The 17,242-nt window shown below is 40.7% G+C and overlaps 1 protein-coding gene and 1 long non-coding RNA gene across 2 annotated transcripts in view; one reads left to right on the top strand and one right to left on the bottom strand.

Annotated features, from left to right (window-relative positions):
* LOC146552239 (immunoglobulin lambda-1 light chain-like) overlaps positions 1-17,242 on the top strand; it is a 164,057-nt gene that overhangs the window by 37,178 nt on the left and 109,637 nt on the right. The window lies entirely within an intron of this gene.
* LOC146552253 (uncharacterized) lies at positions 1,657-8,271 on the bottom strand. The gene is made up of 4 exons (XR_014889962.1): positions 8,170-8,271; positions 6,415-6,447; positions 2,204-2,363; positions 1,657-1,984 (listed from the first exon to the last, which is right to left on the bottom strand). It is a non-coding gene; the product is annotated as an uncharacterized LOC146552253 (long non-coding RNA).

Raw genomic sequence — 17,242 nt, 5'->3', positions numbered from 1 at the left:
ACTGACAGAGGCGAGGCTGCCGGACACTGGCGCCACCGGGCCCTCTGACCACCACCAGTAGGCAAACATGGGGTTAGTATCTTGCCCAAGGATATTTGGCATGCAGCCAGGAGGTAGCCTGGGATCGAACCACCGACCTTCTGATTAGTGGCTGACCTGCTCTGCCACCTGAGCTACAGCCACTGGTTCAGTGTTGGATTTGCCAAAATGTGGACGCAAGAAAATTGTCACTAATGAAGAAACAAGAGCCCAGAGCGTCCCAGCCAACATTTATATGTGGGGCCCATATGGTTTGGAAATGGGCTGAAAAATGGGCCCCATATAGGATTGTCCGCGGGTTCCGTAATGGCCCCATATTAAATGCCCATATAGGTGTTATGTTAGGAAAATCTGGGAACTAAATGGGCCCCAACTGGGAAAAGTACACAGAAACCCACCTGGGCCCCATCTTTCAAGTTTTTGTGGGTACCATGTAGGCACCACATAGGCTAAAAAGTGGGTTTTAAGTGGGATTGTCCGCGGGTTCCATAATGGCCCCATTTTATAAGCCCATCTCGGTGTTATATTGGTAAAATCTGGGAACTAAATGTGCCCCAACTGGGCAAAGTACACAGAAACCCACCTGGGCCCCATCTTTCAAGTTTTTTGTGGGTACCATGTGGGCACCACATAGGCTAAAAAGTGGGTTTTAAGTGGGATTGTCCGCGGGTTCCATAATGGCCCCATTTAATAAGCCCATCTCGGTATTATATTGGTAAAATCTGGGAACTAGATGGACCCCAACTGGGCAAAGTACACAGAAACCCACCTAGGCCCCATCTTTCAAGTTTTTGTGGGTACCATGTGGGCACCACATAGGCTAAAAAGTGGGTTTTAAGTGGGATTGTCCGCGGGTTCCGTAATGGCCCCATTTTATAAGCCCATCTCGGTGTTATATTGGTAAAATCTGGGAACTAAATGGGCCCCAACTAGGCAAAGTACACAGAAACCCACCCGGGCCCCACCTTTCAAGTTGTTTTGTGGGTACCATGTGAGTACCACATAGGCTAAAAAGTGGGTTTTAAGTGGGATTGTCCGCGGGTTCCATAATGGCCCCATTTTGTAAGCCCATCTCGGTGTTATATTGGTATAATCTGGGAACTAAATGGACCCCAACTGGGCAAAGTACAAAGCAACCCACCCAGGCCCCACCTTTCAAGTTGTTTTGTGGGTACCATGTGAGTACCACATAGGCTAAAAAGTGGGTTTTAAGTGGGATTGTCCGCGGGTTCCATAATGGCCCCATTTTATAAGCCCATCTCGGTGTTATATAGGTAAAATCTGGGAACTAAATGGACCCCAACTGGGCAAAGTACACTGAAACCCACCTAGGCCCCATTTTTCAAGTTCTTAGTGGGTACAACATGAGGAAAACATGAGCTAAAAAGTTGGAATGGCATTAGCAGTGGGTTCTGTATTTGCATCTTATTTCTAGTTTGAATTGACTAAGTTCTGGCACTGAGTGGGCCCCATGTAGTAAAACAGTCACAAAATCAATTTTTCAGACGGCTAATACGGGTTCTGTGACACAAAGACACCAAATATATTAAAGCTGACCGCAAACAAAATCTAGTTTGTAAATAAAACCATTTCAAAAATCACGAGGGTACACAAAACAACATTTTTCACATTTATTTTGTCCAACAACTGTGATTTTACGTAACTGTATTCCAAAGTGCGTAAACGTTTAAAAACTAGAAATGTCAAACTACAGCAAAATTCCTTAGATATTTGGAACTGTAGCAACATGGGGAAAAAGTCAGATGGAAAACTCAAAAGCTTATCTTGAATCAGCAGGGTTTGTTTTTTTACAGAGCCGTAAGTCTATTTTGTACCCTTGCAGCCCTCGGTCCTCCTCTGTCTTTAGCTCCACTGAACCACTTGGACAGAGCCTTCTCTGCTTCTTGCAAGTTGACTTTTGATGTTAAATAATTCTTCAGTGCCTCTGCAAATGAAGAAGAAGAAAAACGGGCAAGCCAAAGTAAAGTTAATCTTAGCTTACTTCATTTGGTGATGATTTTCAAAGAACAATGTTTATTTCACTTTATTGCCTCAAAAAATATATACAAATTGCATGATAACCAATCTCAGTTACACTTTCAAACACTTTATTAAAAAAGTTTAGTTTTCTAAAGTTCAAATGTCTCAAGTGAAACTAACTTACCATACACAACATTAAAAAGACGCAAATCTCTGAACTTTTTTTCCCCATGTCGGCCAAGCATGTTGTACTCCACAGCCAGCTCAGGTGATATGAGGAATTTCATCATCCTTCTTGTGGCATCGTCTACACTTGTTTCCCCTGTATCTGCTACCATGGCAACCTGAGGGGAACATACAAAAAGGACAGATTAGATACTGGCATCTGGTTAGGATGCCTCCCTGGTGAGGTGTTTTGGGCACGTCCCACCAGGAAGAGACCCAGAACACCCAGGACATGCTGGAGGGACTATGTTTTTCGGCTGGCCTGGGAATGCCTTGGGATTCCCCCGGAAGAGCTGGGCCAAGTGCCTGGAGAGAGCGAAGTCTGGGCCTCTCTACTTAGTACCGGATTGGGTCGAGGGGCAGCAGCCTAAGCTTAAGATAATGGACCGGAATGGAGGATAAATGGACACTTTACATATTACTTAATGTTTACTGTGTGGTGATAAAAAAAAAAAATGGTAGTAAACACAAGCTAAACTAAAAAAATTAATTGCGCTTCCTTAACCCTTTATCCCCAATAATGTTACGCAGGATAACTGGTAGGTCTGGTAGGTTTTTTCCTCCACTGTATACTATATGAATGTAATCAAGGATTAATAACAGAAAGAAAAAAGAAATTGAAATTTTGCCATTTTTACTAAAGGCAATCAAAATGTACATGAATAAAATATTTAAATTAGTCAATTCAAATTAATAACTCTAAAACACTGAACAAAATTAAGTATTTGACCCTGTGGTTTATTTTCGGACATCTCTTTTCTTCTAAAAGTCCAGGCGTGTTGGGCCCCTGGCAGAGCTCAGGTTTGACGAGACAGGTTTGGAAAAACCTGTCGCTGGCGACTTTTTGGGGGCTAAAGGGTTAAAATAAATAGGAATTGGCCAAAATTTGTATAAACTATGAAATAGCAGAACAAAAGTAAAAAAAAAAATCTTTATCTGTTATCAGAATCAAATATTTGAATAGAATAAAAAATTTAACTTTCTGGAAGATTTCTCGTTACATCTGTCATAAAAGTAACAACATCTCAGAAAAGAAACATGATAGCAACAGAAAAATATGATAGCAGTGTGATGTGATGGTCCCTGGCCAGATTTTTACACATATTATAAGCCCTGTGACACAAAAACCACAGAACTCTGACACGCACAGACTGTTTTCCTTCGTGCTAATGAAGAAAAATGCTGGTCTGGTATGTAAAAGGGAATTTATTCTTCCAGGACCTGAAGCTCCGTAATGCAGCCCTCCAACAGCCAAACCTATCTGTTCTCTGATTGTCTTGATGCATGCTCAATCATCCAGGTAAGTAAATCTCCAAAAGTTGATTCTGTTCATCTGGACGTAGCGCTTGCAGCATTTTCTCCCACTGAAAATGCTACGTCCAGATGAACAGAATCAACTTCTGGAGATGTTCTCTGATTGGATTGTTTAATTGGTGATTGACATGAAATTGACCAATCAGCTGAAAGGAAGAAAAATAGGGTCAAAATTTGGATGTGTAAGTATAAATCCACACACAGCCAGGAAAGCCGAGCGCAGAGTTGTTTGTAGCACCAATTCAGCCAGAGTGGAGCCAGATGGATTTTCCATCCATCCACACTGTAAAGTCTATAGACCAGCAAGTGATAAATTAACAGTGTTGTTGGTATTTTCTAAAACAGTTGTATGCAATAGGAATTGCTGTTTATAGTCCTCCTGTATATCTGCATGTTCCCTCCCAATTAAAACCTGTGATAATGGAGATTCAAATTCATGTCATACCTATACCAACAGTTATCAAGTATCCAGATCGACCTTTACTGATGTGCTCTGTCAGTGCGCCCCAGGGCAGCTGTGGCTACAATGTAGCTTGCCATCGCCAGTGTGTGATTGTGTGTGTGAATGGGTGAATGACTGAATGTAGTGTGAAGCGCTTTGGGGTCCTTAGGGACTAGAAAAGCGCTATAAAAATGCAGGCCATTTACCATTTAAAGGAAAATTGTTATTTCCATGTATTTTCCTGTTCTGCCTTCAACTTTGAGGACTTCCCCCCACATTTCTAGTTGTGACAGTGCACCTACAACAAAAAAAATCTGCTGTGATTTACATTTGTTGAAAGAGCAATTTTGTAAAATAGTCTATTTTTGTATGCACAGTTTACAAATCTGTCCTGTACAGCATGGACTGATTGCATGCTAAAAAGTTGTTGCTTAAAAATAAAACAATAAATTTTTAATTAATAACATCAGCAGAAAGCCTTGTTATTAATTAGATGTACAATTTCTATAGAATACGAAACAACTCAGTTCATTTTTGATCATATCAATACCAGCATATTACACAACTAGTGATGGGATTTTCGTCTCTTTTTAGAAAGCCGGCTCTTTCGGCTCCCAACCGGCTCTTCAGGTTGTTTTGTTGCTTTAATTAATTTATTATTAACAACAATATAAAATTATGAACAAAAGGAATTACTAATGTAAAAAAAGAAACGTGGTTTTATTTATATATGTTTATATATAAATATATATGGTGGCCCCTAGAGACAAAGCATGTACAAACTCCAAAACCCATTTCTAGCGTCAACTGAACTTCCAAAACAGAGCTATCTAGATCACTTAATTTACACAATTGAAATCATATGTGTATTTTTTGTGTATTTATACACAAGCACTCATATATATTCATAAAAAATTCCAAAAGCTGTTCATTTACCTGTTACTACCACACACCAAATCCGGTCGTTGGTACTTCCTGGCTTGTGTAGCCACTAGGTAACAAAATCTCAACACTGTGCCTAGCATCCTGGAGCACTTCTGTTGTGTTTTGTACGTGCTTTGGAGTTTGTACGTGCTATGGAGTTTTTACGTGTTTTGGGGTTTGTATGTGCTTTGTCTCTAGCAGCCACCGTAAATATACTTTTATTTATTCTCTCCACATAAAATGTAATAAATAAATCATATAATACAAAAAAAACAACTATTTACATTTCAACTTTTAACTATTTAAATTTTCAGCTTTTTCCTTTTAAACAAATTTAAAGTGAAACAACACAAAACACTGCAAACCACAACACAATTAAATATAAATTATAATATGAAAACAAACAGAAGATGCACATCCTCTGTCATATGGGCCTGCATGAATAAACTTTCTGAATCCTTTATCATCCGCAATTGAAAATAGTTGTGGATGATTACTATACCTTTCTAATGTGACGTTGTTGTCCCTGGCTCTCTTTCTCTCTCTCTCCCTCCTGCTCTGTTACTGTGCTACTGCGTGTGTAACAACCGCCCCTCCCCCCTCTTCCCAGCGCAAAGCACAAGGCTCGTGTGCAGAGTGAAGCGGAAAAAAAGTGCGAGAGAGAGGGTGAGAGAGAGAGAAAAAACACGCTTGTGTCGTTCACTTCAAAGAGCCGTTTCGTTTTGACCAACACATCACTAACAACCATGATGAAAAACGCTCATCTGCTTCCATCACCATCAGCTGATTAACATTGAGCTGCTGCAGTCAACACCATCAAACTAATTTAGTGTTTAATGTTATGTTATTGAATGCTTTTATTTTTAAATCTTTACCAGCGCTTAAAGACTGTAGATGTTCACACCTGGTGTTAGAAAACCGAGCTCACTGCAGTATTTTTTTTTATAACAGGAAATTTAAATTTTTATTGGTTACCGTGTTTATTACCACTTTTATCAGTAATGTACTTCCTATAAAATATGGATTTGATAAGTTACCGGTTTATTGAAATCAGCTAGTGAACACATCGATCACTTTATTGAACTACACGCCTTACACTCTTGTGAGCTCTGGTTACTAACAGCAGGTGTGAATGTTTGGAGTCCAAAACGCAGATAAAGATTAGAATAACAAGGCAATGTAAAATCAGTTTAATGCAGTTGACAGTAGCAGCTCAGATGGAAATCAGCCAATTGTGAGGAGAGCAGAGGACCAAAACTGTCAGAGTTGTGGGTCAAGTGAAGAGAACACTGTTGGCATTATTGTTAGCATAAAAGATGAAAATTAAATAAATGTTAAATTTTAAAATAGATCATTGCCTCCTGTGCCTAAATAAATATATATACTTAATACCAATAAAAAAAAAAGGATGCCCCAAAGACCATCACTTTTCAAAAATAATAATAATAATAATAATAATAAGTAATACAAATAATATGAAAGTTACTTACATGTCAAAGATGGTGCTTGTGATCTTGAAGAATCTAAACGTGATAAGGAAATGAAAGAAAGTGCATGAGAAAATACAAACATTTTTGTTTTTTCCCAGGATAATTCAATATAAAAGATTCTCTTACTAATGCACAAAATGAACAGTGTAATTAAAAGTTTGAAAGGCACTGCATGTGTTTATATGATAAACTGACTAATTCAAGCAGCAAACACTAGCAGTGCAAAAATGTATCTAACTAGCTGACAGACTTTAAAGTCACAGGAAGATATATCAAAATGGTGACTTATGCCAGAACAAATGACTTGACAGACATAAATCCTAAATTCCTTTAAGTAAAAAAGGAATTACTTTTTTATAAGTGGTCCCTAGTGGTTTTCAAATTATTACATGGCTTGTTAATTTTTTATTAAATTATTAAGAAGCCAGATGAGTTCAAAACATTTACAAATTACTATAAAGCACTATCCAAACTTCAAATCAAGTGGCAAAATCTCCAAATTAAAAGTACTCGCAAACTATAAAAATTTGATTATACTTAAAAATATGCAAAAACTAATTTAGTGGAATTTTTACCTGCTCAAGAATACATTGAACATGCAATATTTAATTGAAAAGAACAAAATTTGTGTACTTTTAGAAAGGATTATTAAATATTTGGGGATACTAGACATAAAGAGGGTCTCGTACATTTACGGGCATCTAATTTCCTGGATTTAATGGTTTAAAAGTTTAATAGGTCTTTGAAGTTGATAATAAAATTGAGTCCATTATTAGCAAAAAGAATTAAAAAAAAAAGAGCAAAAAAATGCTTAATATATAATAATTGTTTTAAACTTAAGCTTTGTAATTGTAGCAGATTTCATTATGTCTGTAATTTTTTATTTAGCCCCACAGTAGTAAAAGCCATAAATGGGAGTTAGATTTATTACTAGTATTTTACACAGCATTCAGCTATAATAACATGTTCTGCATTTTCCTACTTCACCATCTGATCTGAACAGCTGCACTCTCTTAATTAATTAATGACCTAACATTTCTCAGTAACCAATAACTAGATGGAACAGCACAGTATCTAAGAGAGTGATCAGACAGTGTTTGAGCTAAAGACGCTGTGTGTTTCTTTTGGGGGCTTTTTACACACTGATCCACCACCGTTTTCCCATAGTACAATGCATATCTGGTAACATTACCGTATTCAGATCAGAAAACCGTTTCAGCTGCAGGCATCTACTCCTGTAATTTAAACAATCACCTTGCTACACTGCACATGAATATTACGTAACATGGTATGACTAGCTCATGTTCAGACATTTAAGATACTGTTCAGCCATTTTGTTTACTGGGTAGTGCATAATGGCCGAGTTAGCTGAGCAGGAATCCACTAAAGCCAAAAAAATAATATAAATTTTTTAAATTAATTACAAAAACCTTATAGGAAAACCCAAGAAACAGTTGCAGAAGCACAGAAAAAAACTGCCGTGTACGTTATAGTGTGTAAATTCAAAAACTGTATAGAGAGAATGGTGCAATGAAAACAGAATAAGATAAGATGAACTTTATTGAGTAGAATATAGGCAGTAAGAGTTTTTTAATTAACTTTAAATTATGTTTGCCAAAGACAATGCAGCAAATTAACCCAGTTCTACCTGCTAGCTAAAGATGTTATGCTTCTCCCCCTTATACCGTTTAGGACGACTATAGAAAGTTACTAAAATAACCATTGATGAAAACGTATCAAACTTTAAGTATTTACCTTTGTCATAGTTTTCGATTCTTTGGTATCCTTTTGTCCTCCACGTTCTTAAACACCAGGGAGAGAAAAGGCGCAACAGATGAAAGACCGCGAAGACTAGACGCTAGGCGGTGCAATCTGCTCCTCCCTCTTTTTAAACGAGCCAATAGGAGCTGCTCACATTAAAAACAACTTTATTTAAAAAGTCGTTTTACACCTGATACAAAAATTTTAAAAGTCAAACAATGCACAAGTTTAAAAGAACAATTTTATTTTTAAAAGTTTTTTAAGCATAGGGATGGTTAATATGTTTTAAAAAGTAATATATAATATTTATCAAAAAGTGTCACCCAAATCAACATCATAATAAAAATATAATTAATAAAAATATAATAATGATAAGAAGAAGAATAACAGTTTACCTAAAAGCTCTTCTAACATTAGACTGGTTTTGAAAAGTTTCAATAGTGTCAATACACCATAAGGACAAGGGAGTTTCACAGTTGAAGTGTGACTGCTTGAAAGACCCCATTCCCTCTCCTTTCCACTAGTTCAAAGAAAATATAAATTATTTCTGGTTATATAATTTGAGGGCACAAGTTTGAAGAGTAACATTTTAACAGATCGGTAATATACTTCAGGAGCTTTACTGGATCTGATTAACCAAAACTTCCATCTTCCATGTAACTAACTGTCTTTTCTCTAATACAGTAGAGTGTGTCTGATCTACTAAAAATCCTCAACTGCATGTTTGCTCAAGTAAATAGTCTTAATTGTTTGAACAACCAGTAATCCTTAATTTGCAAATGCCAAATCTGGATTTTGTCTGTGTAATTCACTTTTATCTTAGGTTTTTTATTCGTATTTTTTGCTTTTCTTTTTTTCTACTCTTGTGTCCGTTTTAATCACTTATTATTGCTGCTGTGACAAGTGAATTTACCTAAGAAGAATCATGAAGTCCTTATTTTATCTTATCTGAGCCTCACCATGCAGCCTACCATGCAGAGTTCACATTAAGTACATAAAATGAAATCTAAAATTAAAAAGTAACCAGTTTCAAACCAGTTATTTGGAATAGTGTGCAGAGTGTTTTGAGTAACATTGAATGTTCAAAAACACCAAAGTTCCTATAGTCTCACTTGACAGCTGGGTTGTAGTGTCTGATAACACATAACATCTTGAGGTCTCAATGTGGACTTTGAGTACATTTGCTAGCCAAGGCTAAATACTGAGAGGGTCAAAAATGAAGGGTCAAGAACATCTGACTGTACGTAAGGGTAGCAAAAGTGATAGACTGAGGTTGTGCCAAATATGTTAAAGTTAGGGTGATTTCTTAGAGAATGGCACCACATGGGTGCCGTCTGCAGGTTATAAAAGAGAGTTATGTTCATACTTTCTTTTGAGATTATTTTTACAATTTGACTTTCAGAACTCCCTGGGTTGTGCGCAATCTGTGATGGGCTTGTTTGGAATAAATCCTCCTTTATTCAAATAACACTTTCTCAGGCTCTTCACAGAAGAAGAATCCTCACATAAGCATGTGCTACCATTTTGAACCAATGTACACATTTACCATCACTAACCCAACTAGGACCTACATTGGATGCCCACCCATATGGATTTGATGTTAGAAACGCAAGTGGGTCCCATATATACTAAACAATCTTGAGCCCATGTAAAATATATGCCCATATTAATTTAACACAACCCATTTGGGGCCCACATAGACATGTTTTCAGGGTCTGACTTGCATTTGCCCATGTGTGACACATATAGTTTGACCAGGTGGGCCCCACCTATGTCATCAGTACCAAAAAATATATACCGATTACCTCACTTTGCCCCACCTGGGGCACACAGCAAATGCTTTTCTTTAAATGACTGTGTTTGCCCATGTCTAACCCAGGTGAAAAACCCAAGTGGGTCCTACGTGTGTTTCCCATTTTGAAACAAGTGAAGTGTTTCCCATGTTTGACCCAGCCAGGACCTACTATATGTTTCCACTCGGTTTTGCCCATATGGCTTTAATGTGAGAAACCTAAGTGGGTCCCATATATACTAAACAATCTTGAGCCCACATAAAATATATGCCCATATTAACTTAACATAACCCATATGGGGCCCACATAGACATGTTTTCAGGGTCTGACTTGCATTTGCCCATGTGTGACCCATATAGTTTGGCCAGGTAGGCCCCACCTGTGTCATCAGTACTAAAAAATATATACTGATTACCTAACTTTGCCCCACCTGGGGCACACAGCAAACGCTTTTCTTTAAATGACTGTGTTTGCCCATGTCTAACCCAGGTGAAAAACCCAAGTGGGTCCTACGTGTGTTTCCCATTTTGAAACAAGTGAAGTGTTTCCCATGTTTGACCCAGCCAGGACCTACTATATGTTCCCACTTGGTTTTGCCCATATGGCTTTCATGTGAGAAACCCAAGTGGGTCCCATATATACTAAACAATCTTGAGCCCACATAAAATATATGCCCATATTAACTTAACATAACCCATATGGGGCCTACATAGACATGTTTTCAGGGTCTGACTTGCATTTGCCCATGTGTGACCCATATAGTTTGACCAGGTGGGCCCCACCTATGTCATCAGTGCTAAAAAAATATATTGATTACCTAACTTTGCCCCACCTGGGGCCCACATAGACATGTTTCAGGGTCTGACTTGCATTTGCCCATGTGCGACCCATATAGTTTGACCAGGTGGGCCCCACCTATGTCATCAGTGCTAAAAATATATATTGATTACCTCACTTTGCCCCACCTGGGGCCCACATAGACATGTTTTCAGGGTCTGACTTGCATTTGCCCATGTGCGACCCATTTAGTTTGACCAGGTGGGGCCCACCTGTGTCATCGATACTAAAACATATATTGATTACCTAACTTTGCCCCACCTGGGGCACACAACAACAGCCTATCCTTAAATGACTGTGTTTGCCCATGTCTATCCCAGGTGGAAAACCCAAGTGGGTCCTACATGTGTTTCCCATTTTGGACCAAGTTAAGTGTTTCCCATGTTTGACCCAGCTAGGACCTACTAAAAGTGCTCACTTGGGATGGCCCATATGGGTTTAATGTGAAGAACCCAAGTAGGCCCCATACAAAAAGCCCAGTTTGAGCCCATGCCCACATGGTACCCATCCAGCCCGAGCAAAAACCAGGTGGGGCCCATATATACATGTTGGCTGGGGTAGCACTCGCCGCATGTCACTGGAGAGTGGCATTAGTCGAACATCCCTTCGGCGGATATTAGCTACTCACAAATGGCACCCTTACAAACTCCAGCTACTGCAGCATCTTAACGAGGATGACCCAGATCGGCGCACAGAATTTGCAGAATGGGCAAAACAAAAATTGGAACAGGACCCTCAGTTCACGCAGAAGATTTTGTTCAGTGATGAGGCAAACTTTTATGTGAATGGTGAAGTTAACAAACAATATCACCGCTATTGGTCTGACACTAACCCTCATTGGATGGATCCCTCCAAGACACAAAAGTGATGGTTTGGTGTGGTATATGGGGTACAACGATAGTGGGTCCATTCTTCATCAATGGAAACCTCAAGGCCACTGGATATTTGAAATTGCTATATGATGTTGCTACATGATGATGTGTTTCCCTCTTTATGCACTGAAGCTGGCACCTTCCCTGAGTTTTTCAGCAAGATGGTGCACCACCACATTATGGGTGCCAGGTCTGAGCATTCCTAGATGAACAGTTTCCTGGAAAGTGGATTGGTCGTCGTGGGCCAGTTGAATGGCCCCCAAGGTCTTCCGATCTGACCCCTTAGACTTTTGTCTTTGGGGTCATCTGAAGGCATTTCTCCTGCAGTGTTATCAGTGTGTGAAGTGTGGGAGAAGAGGGTTGCATTGACAATTCAACACAATGGGCAGCGCATTGAACACATGTTATAAGTGGTCAGAAACTTGTAAATAACTAATGAAAGAATAAAGTTACGTTGAAACCAAGCACACCATTGTTTTTCTTGTGACATTAGCAATACGTTTGATGTGTCACATGGCCCTCTTCCTATTGAAAAAACAAAAGTTGTATCCAAGATGGCCGACTTCTAAATGGCCACCATGGTCACCACCCATCTTGAGGAGTTTGCCCCCTCACATATACTAATGTGCCACAAACAGGACTTTAATATCACCAACCATTCCCATTTTATTACGGTGTATCCATATAAATGGCCCACCCTGTACATCTTCTCCAAAGGTTGATTCTGTTCATCTGGACGTAACGTTTTCAGTAGGCCCCCTCTGGGGGCGAGGGTACCTGGACCCGGGGTATAGAGTATGTTTGGGGAGTGTGATTGTGTGTACATGTCCATTTATGTCAATCCTTACGTTGGGTGAGTGCTGAGTGTTTGTATATGTGTGCATGAGGGTGGGAATGCATGTTTGTGTCTGTGTGTGCCTGTTTGTCTGTGTCTATATGTCAGGTCGGGTCTTAGACTCCACCTCTCTGGGAACTCCCAGGCCCTCCAAGGCCTATCTCCCCTCACCACACTCCCTGCCGGTGACTGATGCCCTCAGGGGTCGGTGCGTTGGTGGTTCTTGGTGTCCGGGGCTGGGAGCTCAGGTATGTACCAGCTCACTCCCGGTGGCTACCTGGCGGGGCCTGGCGCCTGTTGCTCGGTCAGGCCTCCTCCGAGGTGCGGGGGGCCCTCGGGCCTCTGGCCTCTGGGCCTGCGGCTCGGTTCACTCTGGCACAGCTGGCCGCCGGCAGAGCCGGCGGGCACGCCGGTGCAGCCCCCTCTAGCTTCTGCTCGGTGGCTACTGGGTGACGCCTCGTCTGGGGATCCTCAGCCCTTCCCATGAGGGTGGCACGGATGCCCCTCCGGTGGTCCTCCTTGGGCTCTCGCACTCTGGGGCCTCTGGATGTCTGGGGCCTGGATCTCCTCCATGCCTGCTTCATGCCCTGGGGGACAGGGCTATGGCTCTCTACATCCTCTTGCAGACCATTACATGTGGAAACCATTTCAATACAAGCGCGCTGATCCACACAGGTGTGCACATGGGTGTTCACTGTTCGTAGACTTAAATTACACCTTTCTTGACTGCTACTTCAAAGCACATTGTGCGCTGTCTGTCCTGCGTGCTGCACAACAACATTGAATATTTAGTATTTACTGCTGTTTACACTTAGCTAGATTAATGCGATGGTGTTGTGTTTAGTATGTTGCTTTGTTTTTTTTGCTTGTTTTCTATTCTTTTTCTCTCAACAGGTGATCCAGGAGATTTTTCTCCCCCCCTTTCTCACTGTCCCTCTCCCCTTCTGTTTTTCTTTTCCTTCCTCTTTCTTTCTCCCTTTCCTATCCCTCACTCATGTCTGTCCCGTCTGTAACAACTGAAAATAAAATAAAATAAATAATAAAAACAAAGGTCGACCAAATGGACCAATACGGCAATGCCACAATGATCCATTTGGCAAAATAAATCCATTGGGTATCCTTGTTGGTCTTCAGACAACAATTCTGACGGCTTAAGAACCAGATGGGATAGGCAAAAAAATAAATAAATAAATTTAAAAAAAGGAGAAACGTTTCATCACTCATCCAAGTGACTTCTTCCATCTCAGCAGGTTTCCCCAATCTTATAAACAGTATATTTGCATAATGACTGAAACCATCTACATCTTTTGTGTCTGTGATCTTCCCTCCAGCTGGCCCCATGGTCAGACCCTCAGTCTTTCTGCTTCAACCCTCCTCTGAGAAGCTCTTTGGAGGCCCAGTCACACTGGCCTGCCTGCTGACCGGCTCAGAATAATCTTGATGTACATCACATTTCCACCGGATGCCTAGCTGCTTTCCTGCTGGGTGATTGTCATCAACTCATTTTTGCTCATCATTCCTCCAACCCCTCTTCACCAAAGATAAGAACAAACTGACCATTAGTTCAGAGTAGATTCGTTAGATAAGTGTAATTTAAGTTACTGTTTAATTGTTTAAGCGATTATTGTTTTGTGATCATTAATACATCCATCCATCCATCTTCATCCGCTTTATCCGAGGCCAGGTCGCGGGGGCAGCAGCCTAAGCAAAGAGGCCCAGACCTCCCTCTCCCCAGCCACCTCCTCCAGCTTGTCCGGGGGAACACCAAGGCGTTCCCAGGCCAGCCGAGAGATATAATCTCTCCAGCGTGTCCTGGGTCTGCCCCGGGGCCTCCTCCTGGTGGGACATGCCTGGAACACCTCACCCAGGAGGCGCCCAGGGGGCATCCTTGTCAGATGCCCAAACCACCTCAGCTGGCTCCTTTCGATGTGGAGCAGCAGCTGCTCTACTCTGAGCCCCTCCCGGATGGCCGAACTTCTCATCCTATCTCTAAGGGAGAGGCCAGCCACCCTTCGGAGGAAGCTCATTTCTGCCGCTTGTATCCGCGATCTCGTTCTTTCGGTCACTACCCACAGCTCGTGGCCATAGGTGAGGGTAGGGACGTAGATCGACCGGTAAATTGAGAGCTTCGCTTTTACACTCAGCTCCCTCTTCACCACGACGGACCGGTGCAGCGTCCGCATTACTGCAGCTGCAGCCCCAATCCGTCTATCGATCTCCGGCTCCCTTCTCCTATCACTCGCGAACAAGACCCCGAGATACTTGAACTCCTCCACTTGGGGCAGGAACTCATCCCCGACCCGGAGTGGGCACTCCACCCTTTTCCGGCTGAGAACCATGGCCTCAGATTTGGAGGTGCTGATCCTCATTCCCGCTGCTTCACACTCGGCTGCGAACCGTTCCAGTGCGAGCTGGAGGCCCTCACCCGATGAAGCCAACAGAACCACATCATCCGCAAAAATCAGAGATGAGATTCTGAGGCCACCAAAGTGAAAGCCCTCCGCCACTTGGCTGCGCCTAGAAATCCTGTCCATAAAAATTATGAACAGAACCGAATACATGATTTTGATTTTACTTTTCTCCTGCTAAATCGCCATAATAAAATTTCCTGCACTTAAAGTCTAAGTTTATGACATTTGCTTTTTAACCTTTAATGAAACAGTAAAGATAAATGTCTGAGCTTTATTCTTTATTAGTGAAAATTGCTCTTGCTGGTTTCCCTAGCCTTATTAAAAAAATCCTTCCTTGGAGCCTGCTGTCCAGGCTCCCAGAAACAAGAAGTGCCACGATCTAGAGGGGAGCTGCCATAACAGGTGTGACGATGGTGTTAAGATTTGACCTTCAAAGATACTCAGGTTTCTTCATATCAGAGCAAACAGGAAAGACACTAGGGCGAATCCCCTCATCCATATCGGCTCCGGCTGACCTCTGCACTACCTACTGAGTAAGACTTATAGGATCAGAGGTTAGAACTTTTTTAACAGAGAGCAGAAGTTCAACTATTGTCTCATCAGTCAACAGAATATTTTCCCAACAGTTTTAAAAGGGTATCATAAAAGTGTTTTTTTGGTAAAGATGAGCTGTTGTGTTCTTTTTGGCGGCCTTTTGCCTAGGAACTCTCCCATGGATGCCAGTCTCCTTCTTATTGTTGAATCATGAACTCTGAGGCAAGCGAGGCATGCAGTTCTTTTTTCGCTTTCTTTTTAACCTTCTGACTGAATCATTAATGCACTATGGTAGTAATTTTGGTAGGCCATTCCTTAAAAATTGCTCACGCAATTTCACTCAAGCGTTTGTGCATAATTTCAATAGCCTGTGTCTGCAGAACTCAGCAGCCACATGTACAAAGAAGCCAATAAATTTACACATAGGGAATTCTTTTAACCTGTCCAGCAGAATTATGGTCTGAATGCTTTGTTGTGCTAATCATATTTGCTGCCCTAAGTGGGCCACCATAGACTCGCCATAGGCTCATCTTGTTAATGTTTTTGTTTTACTTATTTACTTTGTATTGTTTAATCATATCATTGTCTTGTGGATATTAGACCAGACACAGGGTAAAGCAAAAGATTGGCAAAAGATGAGAGAAGAAACTGGAGAAATAGCAAAAGGAAAGGAGGAGAGAAAAGATTCAAGAAGACTCAGTGAACCAGGCATCCATGTCACAGCTGCAGCACTGACAGTAACTAAGGGAGGTTTTTGTATGGCTCTCTATCAATATGCGCATGATAAAGGGTTGTCATACACTCCATACAGCAGTAATCTCCTGCATCATCAGCCTGAAGGCTCAGATCTAAACCAATCACATGACCACTTCAAGATGACAAAGCAACAAGGTACTATATACCAGTGCCCTGTAAAACCAGCGTCACGATAACAATATATTCGCGGTGTTTTTTCCTAAATACTTTCGTCACGTTTAATCTCCAAGGGCAGCGCTAGCAAGCACTCTCTGCTTATGACCAAAAAATAAAAAAAAAACAAAACAAAAAACACCACTTTCATGTTGGTGGAAAAATGTACAATGTCGAGCAATCAAAAAATGATATGGCAACATGACATTTGCTTGTTTAGGAAGAGGGGGAAATTTTAGGAGTGGTGGTGAGATAGAGAGAGAGAGAAAGAAAGAGAGAGGAAAAAAAGAGACAGAGTGAGCGAGTTTTGAGATGTGAGAGATTTGTGACATTTAGTGTGTTTGTGGTTGTTACAGTAAAAAATACAACTTTTCTACTCAGAGTTTATGTTTTTTGTCTGATTTTAGATTAGTTGTGCTAATACAGTACGTCAATGAAAACATAACTGTAAATTCAGACACGTGAGGTTGTGCTGAAAAGAATGATACTAAACAAGGCAAAGTAAATAGTTTTTAGAGGTGAAATGTGGAGGTAAAATTAAAAGTAGTCAAAAACGGCCAGTTATACCCTGGAACCCAGAGGGTTAAACATTTTTTTTATAAGTAACACAATAGTTACTTTTCCTAGTAATTAATTACTTTTAGAATCTTGTAACTCAGTTACTAACTCAGTTACTTTTTTGAAGAAGTAATTAGTACCAAAATTAATAACTTTTTCAAAGTAACTTGCCCAACACTAGTCTTGTACATACAAATACTAATAACTGAAATGTTCCCTCAGATATATCAGTGGTCACTGAAATAGCAAAAACATTGAGTTATATTAGGTTTTGGCTGACTTCTAAATAATCCTGTCTTCTGACACAGGCCAGCGTCC

Source organism: Mchenga conophoros, linkage group LG19, assembly GCF_057382185.1.
Source record: "Mchenga conophoros isolate Kocher_MC1m ecotype Shallow Benthic linkage group LG19, M_conophoros_male_GT1.1, whole genome shotgun sequence".
NCBI lineage: Eukaryota > Metazoa > Chordata > Actinopteri > Cichliformes > Cichlidae > Mchenga > Mchenga conophoros.
Note: the sequence above shows the minus strand (reverse complement) of the source record. Positions and strands in the feature narration are given on the sequence as shown.